The following is a 23,998-nucleotide window of genomic DNA, read 5'->3' on the forward strand; positions in this document are numbered from 1 at the left end:
GGTGTTAGGGAAGTGGGTCCTGGCTGCAGAACTGGGGTTCAGAGGTAGAACACTAGCTCTGAGAGAATTCACAAGAGCAAGGGCAGCCCCAGAGGCCCTGATCCTAAGCAGATGAGCAAGTCAGGGGCTCTCGTACAGGGTGTTAGAGTTGGGGTGCTGATGGGAGGCAATTTTCCATGGGTCTTTCACATTTCTGCACATCTTGCAGGCAGGGCACTGGACTATCTTTTCAAGGATGTTTGTATTGTGAACAGCATGGAAGATAGAGATTGTGTCTCTTTCTGGAGCAAAGGGCAGTCATGCTTATTGCCTACTATAAAGATTTGAGTTTCCTAAGCTCAGGCTTACTATCCTGGAATACAACCCACTTTGTGTGCAGGTGCCATCTGGCTCTTTGCATGTTGCCCTGTGGATATCTGGGCTTGGGGAACTGGTGTAAAAATAGTGATACACTATTGTTGCTGCTGTAAGTAATAAACTGTCCCTTGTCTCTGACCCAGGAATATCATGTCTTCTACCAGCATCCGTGAAAATGCAGCAGGTTAACTTCTTACTTTACAAGTATTGTAAAATCTCGGACTCTTCACAGTTCTTGGCAGGCACAAAGTAGGTCTGGGCCTTGAGAAATTAGGGGCTGGATAGTGGTTGGACCAGCAGCAAAGATTGTTGGGCTTGGATTGAGGGACCTGGGCTCAGTCAAGGATAGTTTTAGGCTTGGGGCAGAGCTGAGCCTAAAGTGTAGGGGTCAAGGGGCCCCATTTGGAGGGAAAGAAGGGAGGAAGAGACTCAGAATCAAGACATCCCTATAGGCACCAAATAATTATCTCTAAAAGAAATACCTGAGACTTAATAAGTCATTTGGCCCCTAGATTCTCAACACTGCCTGCACATTTGAATCCTCTCAAGAGCTTTCAAAAAATACCAGTGCCTGGGCCCCATCCCTAGAGATTCTGATCTCATTGACTACAGAATGGGGGTTAGTTACCAGCTTATTAAGTTATCCTAATATGCAGCTAGATTTGAGAACCACTGATCCATCCCAACTATCTTCCTTGATCTGTGAAGAAACTGAGGCTGGGAGCATTGAAGTGACTTGATTGATGGTTTGTTCACTTTACATTTTACTGGGCTGAATTCCTGGATTCCCAGACTTTGTGCCTAGCTCAAGCCCTCAGAACCATGGATGTTGCTTAATGGGGCTTAGGACCTATTAGGATCTCAGCTCTAGCCAGAGTCTCACCTGCAACTTGACCAATAGAGGCTCTCTCTACAGAGTGCACTAACCCTGGGACCCAGAGGGAGAGTTTCAGCTTTATCTTCTCAAGTAGGAGTCTGGGTTGCTAAGCAACCAGACATTCTTAGGCAGTGTGCAGCTCTGTGGTAGTGCTTTGCATGTTAAAGTCCCTGAGGTGGTTTCTGGAGACCCTCAAGAGTTATAAGGGGCAGAACATAGGGGCTATGTGTGATGGTGCAGGGTCCATCCCATCTTTCCCCCACCACTGCTCCCCCCCGCCTTGCCTTACCTGTTCCGCATCAGACAAAGATTCTGGTGCCTCGCAAGGTTTGGCATTATGAAAGCCAGGGCTTTGTTTCTTTTGCCTGGTGGCCAGGAGGAGCTTATCTTGAGAGGGCTTAGAGCCTGAAGGCCCCTTTAAATTTTTTTTTATTTAGAAATAATTTCAAACTTACAGAAAAGTTACAGGAATAAGAACAGCACAAAGTAAACCCAGATTTCTCTATTTTTAACATATAGTCCATTTGCTTTATTATTTGTCATCTCTCTCTCTGTTTCTTTGTCTCTCTCTGTATGTGTGTATGTAATATTTTTCTTAACCATATGAAAATAAGCTGGACACATCATGGCCCTTTACCCCAAAATATTTCAGTATGTATTTCCCCAAAATAGGAGTATTTGCTTTCTCTTACAGAACCACAGGATACTTATCAACTTTGGTAAGTTTAACAGTAATACGGTATCTTTATCTAATTCACTGTCTGTATTCCAATTTTGTCACTTCACCCAATGGTGACCTTCAGAGCATTTTTTTCCCTTCCAGTGCAGGACCCAATCTAGGATAATGTATTACATTTTATTGTCTTGTCCTTTGAGTCTCCTTTAATCTGGAACATTTCCACAGCCTTTCTTTGTCTTTTATAATATTGACATTTTTGAGTATAGAACCTCTCTTCCCACCTTACTTTAAAGAATGTTTCTCATTCTTTGGGTTTACTTCATGCTCCCTCATCATTGGATTTGGACTACGCTTTCCAGGCCAGAACAATCCTTCAGATGCTGTGTCCTTCTCAGAGTGTCACAGGTGGAGTCATACAATATCCATCTGCCCCTTCTTAATTTTCATCAACTGGGCAAAGGGTTGTTCAATTTCTTCATTGTATAGTTACTATTTTATCCTCTGTAACTAATAAGTAATCTGTGGGGAAACCTTTTAAGTCCATCCAGAATTTCCCCCCAGATTTAGCATCCTATTGATAATTATTGCCTGTACTAATCTTTACTCTGATGGTTTCAAAATGATGATTTCCCAACTTTAGCCCTCTGAGGCTCTTTCCCCAAAAGACCGTGAAAGGGTCTTCCTGGCAAGATTCACTTCTGACCGTGAGAAGCAATTCAAGGTGGCTGAAAAGTCTTGCCTGTTGCTCCATCTCCAGGATGGGCTGTGCACACTGCCTACCCCTGAAGTTTCTCTCCGCTCCAAGCGCGCTGCACTTCCTGATTTGAGTTTTAAACCTCTGGTGTAAGACCTATGTTTAAATCTTTATCTTATTGAGGGTTACAAGCAGTCATTTCATCTTGTAATCAGTGGCATTAGCCAACTGGATTTTGAGGACTATTAATGCATGTATTTATTCATTCAGACAGTTAAGGATTTGAGTGCCTATAATTTTCATGCATTGTCCTAGGTCCTGGGGGAAAGTGATAAATAGGACAGGCGCAGAGCCTATCATTAAGAAGCTTAAAGTCTAGTAGGGAAGACTGACGTTGTGCAGATAATTAATAGTATACTACATTTTATCGAAGGGGCAAGTATAGGGTGCCTTATGAGCACGCATCAGCAGAAGCTAACCTAATCTGGGGTCAGGGGAAGACCTTCCTGAGGAAATGAAATTAACATTGAGTCTGAATGATCTTGGCAGACAGTAGATGTGATGGAAGCAGCAACTGCAAACTCTCAGAAGTGAGAGTGGGGGGGTCTACTCCCATCTATGTGGCTGAGTGTGGGGGCAAGTGGCTCATGATGAGACAGAACGGGTAGGATCTAAATTGTGGAAAGCCATTTGAGACTTGAAAAGTATTTTGGTTTTCATCCTAAGAGCCTAGGGAAGTCTCTGAAGGATTTTAAACAGAGGAGCGATAACATCTTATTTGTAAATTAAAAATATCACTCTGGCTGGCATGTGGGAAATGGATATGAATGGGTGGAGACAGAAGGAAGCCAGAGGGAAGTCGGGAGATCAGTTAGGAGGCTGGGGGGAGTCCAGGTGGAAGGCGATGGTGCCCTGACTAGGGTGGCAGCGAAAGGGATGGGGGAGGTTTCGAATTCCTGTGATTTCCCTTATCTCAATCTCAATAGGGATCATGGATGCTGTATGAAGCTTAAAGTCCTCAGAACCACAGCCACTCTGTTTAGCCACTAGTCAGAGCCCCTTAGAGGAACCTAGCTCTCAGCCTAGCTGGGAGACACATATAGAGTTCCTAAGAAAGAAGCTTACTGATATTTACTGAAAGTAGCCAATCATAGACCAGGATCTTGCTCGTAGTTAATGAATTAGGTTTGCTGGGTAATTTCTCACTTGCTCCTTTCTATTTTTACAAAAGGAGGTGATCCTATTACTAAATATTCCACAGTTTAATTTGATTTGCGTGACAATTTGCACTTTAGTAGTGTTATGGACGTGGCCATTTTTGGCTCGCAGACAATACAGAATTATAGTGGAATTTCCTCCCCCAACCCAGCATTCTTTGCTTTGACTGCAGTTTTTATGGCACATGATACTTCCCCATTAACTTTTATTAGATCCATAATTTTTTTTATTAACATTGAGTAATAACTGTTTTCAACGGCATCACTCTTCCGCAGAGTCCTTGATTTGTAGTCCATGATAACAGTTGCTAAATTGAAGTTTTTTCTGCCAGCATTTCACCCACAGTAAATCCAACCATTCAACCTCATCTTGCTTAAAAAGCCATGAAATTCCCGGACATTATCAGAAAAATGACCACAGTCAAAGCTTTAAATGGAGATGGAAATTGAGCTCTGGCCCATTTGAATCAAGATGTTTCCTAGTTATGGGCTGGGAGTGGTAACTTTCAACCCCAAGTTAGAACTGTCATCTCTGTGGGATTTCTTCTATTAGGGAGACTGTTGGTTGAAACACAGTTCTAGATTGGGACTGTGTCAGATGGAAGCTAACAGAATATTCTAACAGTAGCAATAATGGTTCCTTTTCTTCCCATATGTTGAGGATGAAATGAGCTTCAGCTGGAAACCTTCCCAGAGCCGAGTGAGAAGAGGTATGAGACTAGCTGCTCTCAGGGATGCGTTGTCAATTCAAACATCTCTTACCTTGAGTTTCCAGTGAAGTTTCTCTTATTTAAAAGCGCATGGCCTTACTGTACCTAGTGTTGGTTCAGTTCAATTCAATCCAATTCAATTCAGTTTGATAGAAGATTCTTAATATTTCTTATATGTGTCAAGCAGGATGCCTATATTTGGATTGGTTAGGCTGCAAGTGACTAAACCCCCAAATTTTGCTCATGTAAAAGTAATACAGAGATAGACAGTCCAGGGCTCACTGGGCAGGCCACAAAGTGATTGAGAACCTAGGCCGATATCTTAATGTTCTCTGGTCCTCAGCATGTGACTTTTTTTTTTTTTTAATTTTACTTTTCCTTTTTCTTCCCAAAGCCCCCTGGTACATAGTTGTATATTTTTAGTCGTGCGTCCTTCTAGTTGTGGCATGTGGGATGCTGCCTCAGCATGGCTTGATGAGCAGTTCCACGTCCGCACCCAGGATCTGAACTGGTGAAACCCTGGGCTGCTGAAGCAGAGTGTGTGAACTTAACCACTCAGCCACAGGGCTGGCCCAGCATGTGACTTTTAACTCATAGTTCATTATGGCCGCAGGAGACCCAGCCATCTTATCTGTAATCTAGTAGAAAAAAGGAAGAAGGGAAGAAGGTCATGCCCCCTTCCTTTAAGGGTATTTCTAGGAAGTTGCATGCGACCCTACCACTTAAATCCCATTGGTAGAATTTAGTCATATGATTACACCCAACTGCAAGGGAGGCTGGAAAATGTTATTATTTCAGGTACCTTGTGCACAGCTAAAATTTGGAGGTTTTATTACTGAGGAAGAATGGAAGAATGCATATTGGGGGACATCAAATAGGCTCTAAGGAAAGACATGCAAGCTATTTTATCTAGATTTCTTTTAAGGGTTCCCCAATTGTTCTTGAAGTATTCAGGAAATACATTTTAAAAACAGATGCTACCTATCCTTGGAAAACTTAAGTTTAAAATCTAAAGACTAGGGGCTGAGAGGAGGGGATGCTTTTGGTGTATATGTAGCTGGTGACTTTTAGAAATACCCAGAAGCTTCAAACAATCATCCATCTATCCATCCATCAGGTCAACACATTTATTGAGTATCTGCTATATGCCAGACACTGTGTTCATAGCTGAGGAAATGGATATGAATAAGACAGTCATTATACTCCAGGAACTCATGATTTGGCAGAGGAAAATGATAGGTAGATTAGTAATTTTGGGTGATAAATGCTGTAAAGCAATAATCATTCATTTGTTTTTTCATCCAACAAATGCTTATTGAATACCTACTATGTACTGGGTGTGCTTCTAGACATTGAGGATACAAAAACGAAAAGTCAAGTTCTCTATCAGAAAAATTGAAATGCAGAGTGATAAAAGGGTCTAACGGAGGTATGGATAGGTACAGGAGAGCACGTAGAGGAAAGCTTAATTCTGCCTGGATGAGTCGGAAGATGCTTCCTGGAGGAGCTAACTCTTGAGCTGAAACATGAAGGCAGAGTAGAACTTCTCCAGTACAATCTTGGGAACCCTTCTTCTGCCCATTAAGCATTGAGGGAATTAACCTCCTTTCCTTTTATGCTCATACATAATTCAATATGTCATGGGTGGCTGGTATTTGCCAATAACCTACACTGAAGACTTTTGAATAATTCTCTCTGCTACACAATTGGGTGCACAAAGGCATTTACTTGGTAATATTTCTTGTGTGGGTGGGTAACAGGAGATGTTTACGATTTTCCTTGGTTTTAAGCAGAGTTGTGATGGCAATATTTTAAACCCATCTTGGGGCTGGAGGGCCTGACAAATGCATTTCCACCATGGCAAGGAACTGGAAACCAGAAGTGATTGCGTCTCAAATGAAATGAAGAGTCTGACAAAATACATCCTATCAGTAGAGTGGAATTAGATATCTGTCAAAATGCATTTGTCCTCTAAATAACCATCCATATGTTTTATGTTTCGGTATAAATAGACATTCATCAGTTTATCACAATTGCGCTGTCAGAGACCCAGCAATTCGAAACAGAATTTTAAAGCTCCTTTTACAGCTATAACCCAGGAAGACTTTTAGGGGGTTGTTTTTCTTGTTTCTTATTTCTTCTCTTTTCTTCTTTTGATTTCTTTTGGCTCCCTTCAGAGCCCACAGTTCATTACTAAAGAGAAGTGAAACATCTATTTAAAATCAATACAATAATACTATGTTCCAAAGCATTAATTCCTGCCTGCAATCAGCTCCTTGTGGAGAGTGTTGTTTGCTTCCTCAGGCTGCCTTCTTTAGGTGTGGCCTGGGCTGGGGGGATGCTGGCTGTGGGACCATGAGGTGCCTGAGGTGTGAGCTCCCTCTGGCCCCCTAGTCTCCTTACTGCTGAGGAGTGTGGCCTTGGGTCACCCCAAGACGGGGAATGGGTGGGGAGGCTCACTGTGAACTCTCCCACCCTCATCTCAGCCACTGTCCTTCCTAATTGATCTGGGTGGTGGGCTAAGAAAGTTCTAGGGGGAGAACCAGAGGACTGGTGTGTCTGCGAGCCTCAGCGGTGGGCATTTCAGTCTAATTGTTTCTGAGCAGGGAACTGGCTGCTAAAACAATTGGTATCTTTTCAAATATTCTGTCCGATGAAGAAAGTAATATGGTAACTTTGCAGACAAAAGCACATTTTGACCAAAGCCCAAAGCTATACATTTAAATAAACTCTAGAATTAATGCTGTGATTAGCATTAATGTTTGTCAAGGTCATAAATTCATTATAAAAAAAATGGTTTAAGACTCAAGCCAGCCAAAGCTGCCCTGGAGGAAAGAAGAACAATGTGAAATTTAAATCAGGTGTTCACGATGGGCATATTGCAGTCCCAATGCCGGGCAGGTTGCCAGCCTCCTCTCTTGGTCCCTCCTCCTCTCAGGAGGTCAGCTGCCCGAGCCTCTGTTACTTGGTGATCTAGAGCTCTACTCTCAAGCCCTGCGGGAGGCAGGGTGGAAGAATGGGATGTAGGTAGGAGACAGTAAGGAAAATCACATCTAGAATCTCAAAGAGCTCATGTTTCAGACCCAGGTTCCAAGGGGTAGAAGAAGAGAGACAAATGGGCCAGAGAATGGATGGAAGGAAACATCACTTTAATTGTCTACACAGGACTCCCTGGGTCCTGGTTTTACACACTTCATTCCACCTCCACTCTCTGTGTTTGCCTGCCCCCATCCCAGCACACCTGGTGACATTAGTCAGAGCAAAGTTCCCACTAGGACTGATCTCAGTGCTTCAGACTCCATCAGCTCACTGTGAAAAATTCATTCCTATTCTTAGGGGCCCAAATATACAAAATTCCTTTATGATATTTATAGCACATCACCATTAGCATTTACTCATAGAGTATCGTATCGTTATCTTGGGGGTATCTGGATGTCTGGTAGGACAATACATGTTTTGAAGGAAAGTGTTGGGCTTTTCAACTTTACAAGCCAAGCCCCTAGCAGAGTGCCTGCTTGGGATGTTTTGACTCTACTATTTTGACCCCACAGTAATGGTACATTGTTAGATGTCCACATAATGTGTTTTGACACCATCAATCAAATTGAGAGCTGTCAATACCACTGTGTGATGAGCAGTTTGTTCTTGGCTTTTTCAGTGGATTGGAGAAATAGTATCCATCTTTCAAAGTGTTCAGAAGGATGCCAAAGAATTGGCTTCAAAATCTAACAGACCAATCTTGGACCGCAGGGTGAGCCTGGAATATTTTAGGAAGAATGTTTACAATTTTCTCATGGATTAGCTATAAAACATTCTAGCCAAGCCATATGAATATCTGGGGCTGGATTAATCAACACAAAATAAAACTGACAGCAACTAAAACCACACATGGTTTATTGGTAGGGATCTACATGGTTCAATTTAGATGTGCAAAATAAGATTCAAAAAAACTGGGCTTGTTGAAAATGGTGGCAAAGGAAACTTCCTAACGGCAGAAATAATAATTAATCAATGTTTGATATGGACACAACTTGATCAATGAATCAAATATTTGTTTAAAAAGTTACATAGAAAATACTTCTGATAAAAATTAATTTTATTAAAAGGAAATAGATATGGAAAAATAAAAATGGTTTATGGTGACAGTGTATAAAAGTGACTGAGGATTTAAATCAACTCAGTGGAGTTCATAAGGGAAAAGAGTTGCTCCCTAAAGGAAGTACATCAGTGTTGATGTAATTCTGAGTAAAATGCATGTATTGATAAACATGGAGAAAAATGTCTCTGGAGTCAGGGATAAAACTATCAGTCAAAAGATAAGGTAAAAACAGTGAAGTCCAAACATTCTGTATTTTTCCTGGCATTCACTCAATAGAAGCGGAAGCAAGCACTTTCTTTACTTCAAAACACATACTTTAAAAAATTGCTCCTTTTTTTCTTTTTTCTTTTATGTCATTCTCTTTATTTTTTTAAATTTATTTTAATTTATTTATTTTTTGAGGAAGATTAGCCCTGAGCTAACTGCTGCCAATCCTCCTCTTTTTGCTGAGGAAGACTGGGCCTGAGCTAACATCCATGCCCATCTTCCTCTACTTTATATGTGGGACGCCTACCACAGCATGGCTTGACAAGCAGTGTGCAGGTCTGCAGCCGGGATCTGAACCGGTGAACCCCAGGCCACCAAAGTGGAATGTGTAAACTTAACCACTGCGCCACCAGGCCAGCCCCTCATTCTCTTTCTTTTTCAAAAAAATTGAATAGGTAATACAAATAGTACAAAGGTATGTGGGCAAAGTCATTCTCCTTCCCACTTCTGACCCCACAGTCCCCAAAGGTTGTTTACCAATTTGTTGTCTTTCTAGAATTATCCATATCAGTGTTTTTCAAATTTTTTTGTCTACAACCCAGAGTAAGACATACACTTCCCATCATGACCCACTATGCAGTTATAGAACTGTAACAAAGTTGCACAAAATAATTTTTACCTTTCCCATATATGATAAGGAAAAACATAAATTTAATATCAAATATGATTTCATCAATATTTAAATAAAACATACAAAAATCCCAGAATAAAAAATGCAAGCATTAAAGAATATTAGTGGCAATCCACTAAATTGAGTTTGCAACCTACAAATGGTTGCCACCCAATTTAAAAAAAAACTGATCTACTGTATATATAAGTCTTTATATACATACTCCACTTTTAAAAAAAATTGTAGAATATTATACAAACTGTTCTGCACTTTGCCTTTGTGCCTGACATTTTGGAGGCTGTTCTGTATTAGTACATATAGGTCTGCCTGTTCTTCTTAACGGCTACATTGTATTTCACTGTATGGATATACCAGTATTTTCATAATCAGTTTCCCATTGATGCACATTTAGATTTTTCTTTCTTTTGCTACCATAAATAGTACTGCAGAGAACATTCTTGTGTATCCTATCTATCAGACACATTTTTAGAAGTGGAATTTAAAATTTTGATAGATACTGCCAGATTGCCCTCCAAAGAGGTTACACTGTTTGGAACTCCCGAAAATAGTGCCTCAGAGTGTCTGCTTTCCCAATCAATGCGTTATCAAGCTTCTTGCTCTATGCCTATCTAGTAGGCAAAAAAATGAAATCTCATTGTGATTTTAATTTGCATTTCTTTTAATATAAGTGACACTGAATATCCTCTCACACAATAAAAAGCCAGTTGTATTTTTTGTCTGTAACGATGTTTTTCATAATTTTTTTTCCTATTGGTTGTTTGGCTTTTTCCAATTGATATCTTTAGAACTCTTTATGTGGAAACTAATTCTTTGTCATGTTTTTGCAATACTTTTTCTTTCTTTCTTTATTGCTTGCTTTTTGACTTGGCTTATGGTATTTTTGTCATGTAGACATTTTAAATTTCATGCAGTCAGATTTATCCATTTTTTAAATATGTTCCAAGTAGTGCTATGCTTAAAGAAATCCTTTATCAAATTATGTAAATCAAATTATGTAAAAAAAAATGGGTCTTGAGTTTCCTTTTAGTAGTCTTATGCCTTCAGTTTTTACATTTAAATATTTTATCCATCTGGAATTTATTTTGGTACAAAGAAATGAGGAAAGGATTCATTCTTTTTTTGGGTGGCCTAGCCAGTTATCCCAAACCATTTATTGAATAATATATATTTTTCCCATTGTGTTGTAAAGCTATCTCTACATAAACCAAATTTTTGCATATATTTGAGTCTACTTTTGTTTTTCTCTTTTTTTTTTGAGGAAGATTAGCTCTGAGCTAACATCTGCTGCCAATCCTCCTCTTTTTGCTACATCCATGCCCATCCTCCTCTACTTTACATGTGGGACGCCTACCACAGCATGGCTTGCCAAGCGGTGCCATGTCCGCACCTGGGATCCGAACCTGCGAACTCTGGGCCACCGAATCGGAACGTGCACACTTAACTGCTGCGCCACTGGGCTGGCCCCTACTTCTGGTTTTTCTATTTGCTTCCATTCTTCTGGCGGTTAATTGTTGAGCCAGTACAAGACTATTTTAATTACTATGACTTTACGATATATTTTAATATCTGGTAGGGCTAACATTTCCCCCACAGTCCTTCTTCATCAGACATACTGTGGTGTTTTTACATTTCATTTTTCGATAGAGGGATTTCAGAGTCCCTCTGAGGAGTCTACGCTCCCTCTGCCTCTCCCCACAGTTGTTTTCTTTTGGTGTTGATCATGCTAAATTTATAGATTAATGCAGGAAGACAGACATCTTTGTAAGAAATTTTTCTATTCAAGAAAAGGGAATATGTTTCTATTTATTTAAATCTTTTATTTTGCATTAGACAATTATTTAAAGTTTACTTCATATCGATCTTACATATTGCTTAAGTTTTTTCTAGATATTTTTTCCATTGGATTACAATTCTAAATGATATTTTTTCTTCCATTATATTTTCTGGCTGGTAGTTGTTTTTGGAAAAGCTATTGATTGTTGTAATATTAATTTTGTAAATAGTGATCTCAATCTTATTGTTTGGGGTACTTTTTAAATTGGTTCTCTTTAGTTTTCCTGATATACAATCATAATATCTGCAAATAATAATAATTTCCCTCCTCTGTCTAATTTTTATCTTGTTTCCTGTGGTTTCAGAGGGGCACAAAAATTACGCAGTCTTATTACAAAATGTTCTTCCAGCCTGACTTGCAGGACAGTCAGGCGTCCGTGCCAGGAGCTTTGCCCTCTGAATGCCTAGTAAGAGGCAGAATGAAGGAGTGACCAGCAAGTCTTCCGGCTTCAAATTGCTGGATTCACATCTCACCATTTATCAGCTGTGTGACCTTGGATAAATTACTTTAACTTTCTGTGGCTCAGTTTCTCATCTACAGAATAAAAGGATCCACCTCATATGGTGGTTTGAGGACTAAATGAGTCAGTACACATAAAACTGCGTAGTACTGTTGTTGGTATATGCAAAGCTGGAAAGCATTAAAAAATGTCACTTAATGTTATCATTAGAGTCAATGGTCATGGACACTTCTAGCAGGGCTTACCTCTACAAAAATCTGTAATATATTTACCAGATCTTTTAAACATTTGAGAACCAACCTCCAAACTCTTCAGCCTTTTTCCTTAATTAAAACTAGTACTCTACAAAGAATCTAAGTCTGATAAATTTATTTACATTAAAGCATACTTGACTGTCAGGTCTTAAAGTAGAATCCTTTTTTCCATAGGGACTTTTCTTTTTTTAAAAAAATTATTTTATTGAGGTTGTATTGACTTAGAACACTGTATAAATTTCAGGTGTATATCACTATATTTCAGTTTCTGCATGGAATGTGTTGTGTCCACCACCAATAGTCTGGTTTTAATCTATCACCACACAAATGTGCTCCATTATCCCTTTCACCCTCCCGCCACTCCCTTCCCCTCTGGTAACCACTAATCTGTTCTCTTTATCTATGTGTTTGTTTATCTTCCACATATCAGTTAAATTACATGGTATTTGTTTTCTCTGACTTATTTCACTTACCATAATACCCTCAAGATCCATCCATGTTGTCACAAATGGCATGATTTTGTCTTTTTTATGGCCGAGTACTATTCCATTGTATGTCTATTCCACATTTTCTTTAATCCATTCATCTGTTGACGGACACTTGGGTTGCTTCCCGCATCTTGATAATTGCGAATAATGCTGCAATGAACATAGGGGTGCACACATATTTTTGAATTATTGATTATTTCATGTTCTTTCAATAAATACCCAGTAGTGGAATAGCTGGATCATATGGCATTTCTATTTTTAATTTTTTGAGAAATCTCCATACTGTTTTTCATAGTGGCTGCACCAGTTTGCATTCCCACCAGTAGTGTATGAGAGTTCCCTTTTCTCCACATCATGGGGACTTGTCTTTTGACTGGAGGCAGAACCTACGAAAAAATGAAGCAGCCCCAGAAGGACCACCTATCAGGCAAAAGCAGTTGAGATCAGAGAGTTTGATGGGAATTCTTTAACTCAACAGCTGTTAATGATCAGGTACAAGAAATGACACAAAGATAAATAAGACCATTCCCTTCCATTTAGAAACACACAGTCAAAAATGCGAGATAGATGCTCATACAACTAACTAGAATTTGTTTTGTAGGTGTCTCAGTTTGTCTAGACATTTTTGGAGGACCTGCTAAACAGACCATCAGGAATCTCTCTGAGGCACAGACGAGGCTGGGGAACTCGCCCTGAGGCATGATTTGAAGTGTGACAACCTGATCCCAGGTAGGAGGTGGGGGATAAGATTGTCTGTCACTCAACAACTACAGCTACCATTTACTGAGTTCTTGTTATGGACCAGACACTGTAGATATGTCAGTATTATCTCCTTGAATCCTCTCCACAACTCTCAAAGGAATGCATTATAGGCTTCATTTCACAGATAAGAAAACAGAGTTTCAATGAGATGAAGTGCTTGCCCAAGGCTCACCAAGTAGTCAATGGCAGAACCAGGATTTGAACTGCTGTCTGTCTGTCTGTCTGCTGCTATCACCACTATGCTTTATTCCGATTGTCCTCTGACTTAGCTCACATGGGCTTTTGCCAGAGTTCTAAGTATGCGGGCTCCACTGGTGAGGGAGTAAAAACTGGAAGAGTTCATCAGCTAAAATCTTTGGGACATCAATGCTTAACTCAACCCTCAAACCCATGCTTTGCAGCCCTTGTGGGGTTACATCGGCTAGTACAGCTATGTAGGTTGTTTATTACACTAGTACTCAGCTGAGGGGGGAAGAGGGGGCTGAAATCCAGTCTAAGCTCCACTTGCCAAGGGTACCTTGGTGGGGGGCTGCCTGTGTCGGAGGAAGGGGTGCTTTTCCGGTTCCTACGATGGTGACATATGGGCTAACGGCAGCCGTGACTCCAAGGGCAGCACGAAAGGGAGTTATCAGTATTTCCCTCACTTGGGGTGGCAACTGGAGCACAGAAATGACAGTGCTCTGGGCAGCAGATCCAGTGGCTTTCAGGTATGTCTAGGTATGTGTATTCTGCTCCAGGTTTTTAAGTGAATTCATTGGTTCGTGATACCCTGCTGGGGGCATCCTCACTCCAGATCTAGAACTACTCTGTTTTGCAGCCCCTCTGCCCCTCCACTCTTCCGCATCTTCAGTTTTTCTACTTCCTCCACCTGGAACGGATTCAGGGGACCTGAAGGTTAGGAAATTTTAGACACTCTTTAGGAAAAAATATAAAACTCTGAGTATAAAATTAGGTGTGGAGCCTGGGAAGGGGCAAGTGAGGAAGCCCTCAAGCGTCTGCTTCATCAGTGCCTGTCTCCACCACACCCTCGCTCACCCTTTTAGCTAGGCCTTGTCTCTGGTCTCCGTGTGGCCCTCCTGGATGGACATGGCACAAGCTTTGCCCTTCAATGTTCTGCCAGGACATGACTTCCAGTCTCTGTGCCCCAGCTCCACACATAGCCACAGGAAGAGCGGGCCCTCCTGGTGCTGGTCTGCAACCCTCCCCATCCTGACCTGCCTCCACGTGGCCCCTGCCTGATGGGGGAGGCAACAGGCTGGACCAGAGAAGAAGTGTGAAAGGACAACAGGCTCTAGTGGTTTCACAGACTATGGGTGACTTTGGGGGTAATGGCAGCAAGAAGAGACATCATGACAATGAGCCAGAGCAGGCAGGAGGAAAATGGAAGATACTAGAAGTCAGTTCTGGGAACCCCCACTTCCTTCCTCTAACTCACTGGGTGGCACCTCCCCCCCACCCCCCCAATAACTGGTCAGGAGTAAATTCTAGGCTCTGCTCTTAATCAGGCACATGGGGAATGAGGAAGAGAAGCCTGCTGTGTGATCTTCTTAGGTGGCTGTAATTATTAGACACATGGGTTACACACACATCCACGGAACAAACCCAGCGATGTGGGAGTGCAGCGGATGGACATATTAGGGTGCCAGGGTGGTGCTGCTTAGAGGTGATATGACAACCTGGCCTTGGAGAGTGCAAGGTGTCTTTCAGCTCAGCATTCCAGACAGCAAGAAAAGGAGGGCAGGTGTCGGCTAAGGTTCACCTCAGGAGGTGGTGAAAGGGCCCAGCAAACCCACTTCAACTTTTCAAAGAAAGCCCAGTGGCAGCCTGGCCTCAAGCAAGCGTTTTTGCGTCCCCCTGCCCTGGGGCGGTGGCTGCTGTTGTGGGGGAGAGTCCACGTGGCCCCCGGGCTGCTGGCCCTGCAGACCCCATCCTGCAGTTGGGCTTTCAGGCCCAGCATGTTGAGGCCCCAGGACGTACAGGGGGAAGTTGGCACATCAGCGTGAGACCATGAAACGCTTTCATTCACAGACACCCTGGATAACCCCCAAGGAGCGAGCCAGCAAGGGAGGGAGCATTTTTTAAGTTTAAAGGAAAAAAAAGTCGACAAATCAGAAGGATTCTGACAAGCTACCCAGGGAAGACGCAATTACGAAGCAATCAGCGTGCGCAGAGATCTAAACTGGGCCTATTGTGCGCGCTGCTGCAGCTCAGGGAGAACAAAGGGGAACCGTGTGGCTGGGATACAGGAAGGCGCCCCCGCACCTCCAGGGAGCCGGAGGCAGCGTCCACGGCGTGGGGCGGGGAGGGCCTGGTCTCCGAGGGGGCGGGAGGCGCCCAGGGCCCAACAGAGTCCGCCCAGGCCCAGCGAGAGCCGAGTCGCACTCCCTGCGCCAGGCGGAGGCCCTGCAGGTGCCTCTAGCACATGTCAGGGATGTGGGGGCGACACCCTAGTGCAGCCGGGCCACAGCTGCAGGACCGCCAGCCCCTCCCAGGAGAGGAGCACAGTGTGGGGCGGGTGGGCGCCACGCTACCTGCCTGGGACTGACAAGTTTTTAGTAACTTGCAAAGCCCCCTGAACTACCATGTTTAAATTTATTTTTTATTGAGATCATATTGGCTTATAACATTGTATACATTTCAGGTGTATAGTATTATATTTCAGTTTCTATTTAGACTACATCGTGTTTACCACCAATGGTTTTTATCCGTCACCATACACGTGCCCCTTTATCCCTTTCGCCCTCTGCCCACCCCCTTCTCCTCTGGTAACCACTAATCTGTTCTCCTTGTCCATGTGTTTATGTTCCGCATGTGGATGAAATCATACAGTGTTTGTCTTTCTCTGTCTTATTTCTCTTAACATAATACCCTCAAGTTCCATCCAAGTTGTAGCAAACGACATGATTTTGCCTTTTTTTATTGTGAGTAGTGTTCCATTGGATGTATATACCACATCTTCTTTATCCATGCATCCTTTGATGGGCACTTGGGTGTTGCTTCTGGGTCTTGGCTCTTATGAATAATGCTGCTCTGAACAGAGGGGTGCATAAATCTCTTTGAGTTGTTGATTTCACGTTCTTTGGATAAATACCCAGTAGTGGGATAGTGGGATCATATGGTATTTTTATTTTTAATTTTTTGTTTGTGACCTACAATGCTCTGTTTTTCTTCTTTTTGAATTCCTCCTCCCCCCCCCCCTTTAATTTTTGTCGTGGTTACATAATGTGGGGGACTGGAATTGGCCACCCGAAGATGTGTTTCTTTGGCATGAGGATTATTTTGGGCTGGTTACTTTTAAAAACTGCAGACAGGAAAGAAACTCTGAAAAGTAGAATTTGCTTACCCTTTGTTAAGAGACATTTACTTTTGTAAAGGAAATCTCCATCTGTAAAGGTGTCTCCCTCTCTGTACCAGGAAGAAGTAGGGATGACCTTATCTCTAGAAACTCTTCATCAACGCGGGAGGCAAGGACTTAAATCTGCATATATATAATAACCTTACTCTTGTTTACTGTGCTTTTTGGGTAATCTCCCATGATTGACTTCCCCCCATCCCCAACGTCCTCCTCTGTCTTTACCTGAGGGTGGTATTTAAGGTGAGAGCTTCCGCCATTTTGGGGAGTTGCTCAGTTTGTCTGAGCCTCTCTCTTGTATACGTGTTATAAAGCTTTGTTTAATTTTCTCCTGTTATTCTGTCTCATGTGAATTTAATTCGTTTTCCTGCCAGAAGAACCCAGAGTGGATAGAGGAAATGTCTTCCTCCCGTACAATAGGAACACTGAACTTTTGGTAGCCCAAGGGAAAAGAAAGCCATGGAATGTAGAGTCCAACAGACCTGGCTTCCAGGGCCAGCTTACTAGTCCCGTGACCTTGAGTGAGTCACTCAACTTTTCAGAGCCTCTGTGTCCTGATCTTAAAATGGGGAAAACAGTGAAAACTACAACATAGCTTAAAAATATATGCTTTTTATGTTAGAATAGATTTAGATTTACAGAAAAGTTTCTAAGAGAGTTCCCATATATCCCCCACCCAGTTTCTCCTGTTAACATTTTACAACGTATGGTACATTTGCCACAATTAATGTGCTAATATTGATATATTATTATTAACCATAACCCAAACTTTATTTAGATTTCTTTAGTTTTTATCTAAAGTCCTTTTTCTGTTCTTCGTAATTTTGGTCCCATATTTCCTTTAGTTGTATTATCTCCTCTTGGCTGTGACAGTTTCGCAGACTTTCTTTGTTTTTGCCGACCTTGACAGTTTTGATGAGTATGGGTCATGTATTTTGTAGAACGTCCCTCAGTTTGGATTTGTCTGGTGTTTTACTCATGATTAGACTGGGGTCATGGGGTTTTGGGAGGAAGACCACAGAGGTCATGTGCCATTCTCATCACATCATATCAAGGGTACGTACTATCACCATGACTTATCACTGTTGGTGGTGACCTTGATCACCTGGCTGAGGTTATGTTTATGAGGTTTCTTCTGTAGAAATAAATTGCTTCACTTTGCCCTTTTCCTTGGAAGGAAGTCGCTGGGCACAGCCCATACTTAAGGAGGGAGGAGTAATGTGCCACCTCCTGAGGGCAGAGTATCTATGTAAATTATTTAGGATTCTTCTGCACTGGGGATTTGTTTCTTTTCCCCCATTCATTTATATCAGTATGGACTCATGGATTTTTTTATTTTGTATTTTAGATTCTGATCCAATACTACATTATTTATTTTTTTTTGCTTAAATTGTTCTAGCTTTGGCCATTAGGCTTTTGCTTTAGTTTTAATTGGCTTGTTTGTTTTCTTGTTGTTGAATTTGAAGAGTTCCTTGCATATTTTTGATAGAAGTCATTTATCTGATATATGTATTGCAAATATTTTCTCCAAGTCTGTGGCTTGTTTTTTTTTTTTTTTGAGGAAGATTAGCCCTGAGCTAACTACTGCCAATCCTCCTCTTTTTGCTGAGGAAGAGTGGCCCTGAGCTAACATCTGTGCCCATCTTCCTCTACTTTATATGTGGGACACCTACAACAGCATGGTTTTTGCCAAGCGGTGCCATGTCCGCACCTGGGATCAGGACTGGCGAACCCTGGGCTGCCAAGAAGCAGAACGTGATCACTTAACTACTTCGCCATGGGGCCGGCCCCTATCGCTTGTTTTTTTAAATTCTCTTAATGGTGTCTTTTTTAGAGCAGAAGTTTTTTATTTTAATAAAGTTCAATGTCAACTTTTTCTTTCATAGATTGTGCTTTTGGTGGGGTAGCTAAAATCTCAACGTCAAACCCAATATCACATAGATATTCTCCTATGTTTTCTTCTGAAGTTTTATAGTTTTGCATTTTACGTTTAGGTCTATGATTTATTTTGAGTTAATTTTTGGATAAAGTATACGGTCTGTGTCTGGGTTCATATTTTGCATATGTTGAAAAGACTATTCTTTCTCCATTGAATTCTTTTGCACCTTCATCAAAAATTAGTTGCCTATATTTGTGTGGGTCTATCTCTGGGCTCTTGCTTCTGTTTCATTGATCTATGTGTCTGTTCTTTTGTCAATACCATGCTGGGTTGATTACTGTAGATTTATAGTAAGTCTTAAAATCAGGTAGTGTAATACCTCCAACTTTGTTGTTCTTCAGGATTGTGTTGGTTATTCTAGGTTTTCTGCCTTTCTGTGTATATTAGTCTGCTCAGGCCACCATAACAAAATACCATAGACTGGGTGGCTTAAATGACAGAAGTTTATTTTCTCACAGTTCTGGAGGCTGGAAGTCTGAGGTCAGTGTGCCAGTGTGGTGGAATTATGGTGAGAACTCTCTTCCTGGTTTTCAGACAGCCTCCTTCTCACTGTGTCCTCATATGGTAGAGAGAGAGCAAGCCCTGGTGTATCTTCTTCTAAGGACACTAATTCTATGGGACCAGGGACACTTATGACCGTATTTAACCTCAATTACTTCCATAAAGGCCCTATCTCCAAATACTGCTGCATTGGGGGTTAGGCCTTCAACATCTGAATTTTAAGGGGGATGCAATTTAGTCCATAGCACCACATAAACTTTACAGTTTGTCAACGTCTATGAACTAGCTGGCTGGGATCTTGACTGGGACTGGTCTGAATCTGTAGCTCCAGTTGGAGAGAACTGAAGTCTTAACAATATTGAGTCTTTTAATTCAGCAACATGGAATATCTCTCCATTTATTTAGATCTTTGAATTATTTCCTCAATGTTTTGTAGTTTTCCGCATACAGATCCTGTCTGTATTTTGTGAGATTTATACCTAAGTACTTAATTTTTTTGGGTGCTATTATAAATGGTATATTAAAAAATTTCAAATTCCAATCATTCATTGATAGTATATAGGAAAGCATTTGATTTTCGTATATTGAACTTGTGTCCTGAGACCTTGCTGTACTGGCTTATTAGTTCCAGGTGTTATTTTTTCCTAGATTTTTGGGTTTTCTACATAGAAAATCATGCTAGCTGTGAATAAATACAGTTTTCTTATTTTCATATCTGCATACTTTTAGTATCCTTTTCTGATCTTATTGCATTAGCTAGGATTTCCAGTATGGTGTTGAGTAGGAATAATGAGAGAGGACATCCTTGGCTTGTTCCTAATCTTAGAGCAAAAGCGTCCAGTCTTTTGCCATTAAGTATGTTGGTCGCTGTTGGTTTTTGTAGATATTCTTTATCAAGTCAAGGAAGTTCCCCTTAGTTCCTAGTTTGCTAAGAGATTTTTCATGATTGGATGTTGGATTTTGCCAAATGCTTTTTCTGCATCAATTGATATGATCGTATGGTTTTTCTTCTTCAGCCTGTTGATGTGGTAAATTATGTTGATTGATATTTGAATGTTGAACCAGCCCTACATACATGAAATAGATCCCACTTGGTTGTGTTGTATAATTGTTTTTATACATTGTTGGATTTGATTTACTAATATTTTGTTGAAGATTTCTGCATCTGTGTTCATCAGAGGCATTGGCCTATAATTTTCTTTTCTTATAAAATCTATAACTGGTTTTAGTGATAGAGTGATGCTAACCTCATAGAATAAGTTAGAAAGTTTTCCTTCTGCTTCTATTTTCTGGAAAAGATTGTAGAGAATTGGTATTATTTCTTTCTTAAATGTTTCATAGAATTCACCAGTGAAACAATCTGGACCTGGTGCTTTTTAATTTTTTTGGAAGGTAATTAAATATTAATTCAGTTGCTTTAATAGATGTAGGGCTATTCAGGTTATCTACTTCTTGTATGAATTTGGTAGTTTGTTTTAAGGAATTGGCGCATTTCATTTAAATGATCAAATCTGTGAGCATAGAGTTCTTCTTGCAATTCCTTTGTTATGCTTTTAATGTCAATGGGAGCAGAGATGACCCTCTTTTGTTTCTGATATTAGCAATTTGTGTTCTCTCTCAATCTCTCTCTCATTCACCTGGCTAGAACTTATTGATTTTTATCTATCTTTTCAAAGAACTAGCTTTTTGGTTTTGGTGATTTTATTGTTTTCCTATTTTCAATTTTATTGACTTCTGCTCTAAATTTTATTATCTATTCTTCTGCTTGCTTTAGGCTTCATTCACTCTTTGTTATACAGTTTCCTAAGACGGAAGCACAGGTTATTGGTTTTAGATCTTTCTTCTTTTCTAATATATTAATTTAATGCTGTAAGTTTCCCCTTAAGTTCTATTTCTGCTGTATCCTATACATTTTGATTAATTGTATTTTCATTTTCATATAGTTCAAAATAATTTTTTATTTATCTTGAAGCTTCTTCAGTGAAGCATGGGTTATTTAGAAGTGTTTTGGTTAATTTCCAAATATTTGGGGGACTTTTCAGCTGTATTTCAGTTATTGATTTCTAGTTTAGTTCCATTGTGATCTGAGGATGTACTTTGTATGATTTGTATTCTTCTAAATTTGTTAAGGTGTGTTTTATGGTACAAATGTGGTCTATCTTGATGATTGTTCCATGTGAGCTTGGAAAGAACATGTGTTCTCCTCTTGTTGATGGTGTTCTATAATGTATATAATATTATATAATGTAAAAAAATAGCATATATTGTATATAGTATTCTATAAATAATTAGATCAAGTTGATCGATAGTGCTCTTTAGGTCATCTATATCTTTATTGATTTTCTGCTTGCTTGACTATCAGTTACTGACAGAGGGATACTGAAGTCTCCAATTATAATAGAGGGTTGTCTATTTCTCTTTTCAGTTCTATCAGTTTTTGCCTCATGTATTTTGACATTCCTTTATTAGATTCATACATATTAAGGATTGTTATGTCTTCTTAGAGAATTTAGCCCTTTCATTATTATGTAATGCCCCTCTTTATCCCTGAAAATCTTCCTTATTCTGAAATTTGCTTTGTCTGGAATTAATATAGCGAATCCAGCTTCTTTTGATTAGTGTTAGCATTGTATATCTTTCTCCATCCCTTTACTTTTATCTGAGTCTTTATATTTAAACTGGATTTCTTCTAGACAACATGTAGTTGGGTCTTATTATTTTTTTTAATCCACTCTGACAATCTCTATCTTTTAATTGATGTCTTTTGGCCATTCATTTTTACAGTGATTGATATAGTGATTATTGATATATATCGATTATTGATATAGACATAAATTATTGATATGTTTGTAACTGTTTTCTGTTTGTTATATATGTTCTTTATTCTCTCCACCCTGCCACTTTCCTGCCTTCTCTAGTTTTAATTTAGCATTTTATATGATTCCACTTATCTCCTCTTTTAGCCTATCAATGACATTTCTTTTAAAAGTTTTTTGGTGGTTTCCCTAGATTTGCAATATACATTTTTAACTGATCCAAGTCCACTTTCACGTAATACTGTACTACTTTATGTGTAGTACAGATACCTTTTAACAGAGCTTTTCAATTCTTCCCTCCCTTCTCTTGTGACATTGCTGTCATTCATTCCACATTTTCATATACTATAATCGCCCAATGCGTTGTTACTATTATTGCTCTAAAAAAACAGTAACAGTTATCTTTCAGATCAATTAAGAATAGGAAAATGCAAGATTTTATTTTATCTCCATTTATTCTTTCTCTGATGCTCTTCCTTTCTCTATGTGGAGCCAAGTTTCTGGCCTATATCATTTTCCTTCTACTTGAAGACTTCTTTTAAGATTTCTTACAAGACAGGTCTACTGACAATGAATTCACTAGCTTTTTGTTTGTCTGAGGAAGTCTTCATTTCCCCTTTGCTTTTGGAGGGATACAGAATTCCGAGTTGGTAGGTTTCTTTCTTTCAACACTTTAAATATTTCACTTCATTCTTTTCTTCCTTACGTGGTTTCTGATGAAAATTCACCATAATTCTTAGCTTTGTTCCTCTCTAGGTGAAGTGTGTTTTTCCCCCTCTGGCGTCTTTCAAGATTTCCTCTTTGGCTTTGGTTTCTGCAGTCCTGTTGGCATGGTGGTAGTTGGGAAAGGGGGCCCATTCTACAGTCTTATAAGTAAACCTCAGTCTCTTAGTGGGCCTGCATCTCAGGGCTGTGACCTTTGCAAGCATTTCCCTGGTGGTATAGCTTTGCTCCTCCCAGCTCCCTACCCTGGCTGCAGCATTCCCAGTCTATTTCCTTGAAGCCATGACCCCTATTGACTATTTTTCTCCTCCCTTAGGTGAGACAGAAGTGTTGGAGTTGGCTAGAGTAGGAGGAATTTCCTTTCCCCAGCTGGAATAAGGCTCAGGCAAAGTCTTTTCTCTTGAAGAATAGACCTTTTTTATGGAGGAGGCTCTGGTTGTATTTCACAGTGATTACTCTTTCTTTCCTCCTCTCAGAACCATGAGACACTTTTCTTTTTTTGAATCTTCACCTGTGAGAACCTAGTGATGTTCCTGGAGGCAAAGTGTGGGGATCCCCTGAGACTGTGGCTCCAGGAGTTTCTCACTCTATGCTAATTCATGCTCAGCCTCTAGCAAGTCATCAAAATTTCCGTTTAATTATTGCTACCAGTTTATGGCTCCAGTGACTTCCATTACAGGTAAGCAGATCTCAGCCATCTCTCTCTGGATGTGCCTGTCTTTCTAGATTTGGAGGCTGTAGTTTGCCCCGTGACCTCAGTTCTCTGATGGGTCCAAGAAAAGTCAATGATTTTCCATTCGCCCAGTATTTTCTTGTTGAAAAGGTAGAAGTGATGACTTCCAAATTTTTTACATGTCAGAACTTAAGCCAGAAGTCCACAACACATTTTTTTTGAGAACTCATACGTGTAAAAGCTCTTTGCAAACTATAAACTATTATAGGGTCTTGGTTGATTTAATAAGTGGGATTAGGTTAGGGGTAAGTGGGAGAGAGAGTGAAAGCAGCCTTTTTCAGCTTCAAGAACGTAATTTCATTCAAATGGGAGATGGCAAAAACAGACATGAAAGAAAAGAAAGACGAAAACTGAGATGAAGAGAAATGTTCTTTCCCTTGTCCACCTGCCCTGCTTTCTCTCCCCATCTCCATTCCATCAGTCACTTCTCTGGTTTCTAGCAACTCAGTCCTGTTTGGCATCTGCTGAGCAACGAGCCCTGGGGGCCATCAGGCTGTCCACTTGCAGATACTTGGTGCCACAGTGGTTCAACCAACATGGGTTGGTTGGAAGGGCTCCAGAAGGGCCTTAGGGCTGGCTGTGACCCTAGAGCTCCTCCCACAGTA

The 23,998-nt window shown here is 40.5% G+C and overlaps 1 long non-coding RNA gene across 2 annotated transcripts in view; it reads left to right on the forward strand.

Annotated features, from left to right (window-relative positions):
- The window catches only part of LOC139083850 (uncharacterized), an 82,005-nt gene that overhangs the window by 22,878 nt on the left and 35,129 nt on the right, over positions 1–23,998 (forward strand). For both annotated transcript variants that reach the window (XR_011540849.1, XR_011540850.1), the window contains exon 2: positions 13,169–13,296. This is a non-coding gene — a long non-coding RNA (uncharacterized lncRNA). The remainder of the gene's footprint in view (positions 1–13,168; positions 13,297–23,998) is intronic.

Source organism: Equus przewalskii, chromosome 6, assembly GCF_037783145.1.
Source record: "Equus przewalskii isolate Varuska chromosome 6, EquPr2, whole genome shotgun sequence".
Classification (NCBI taxonomy): Eukaryota; Metazoa; Chordata; class Mammalia; order Perissodactyla; family Equidae; genus Equus; species Equus przewalskii.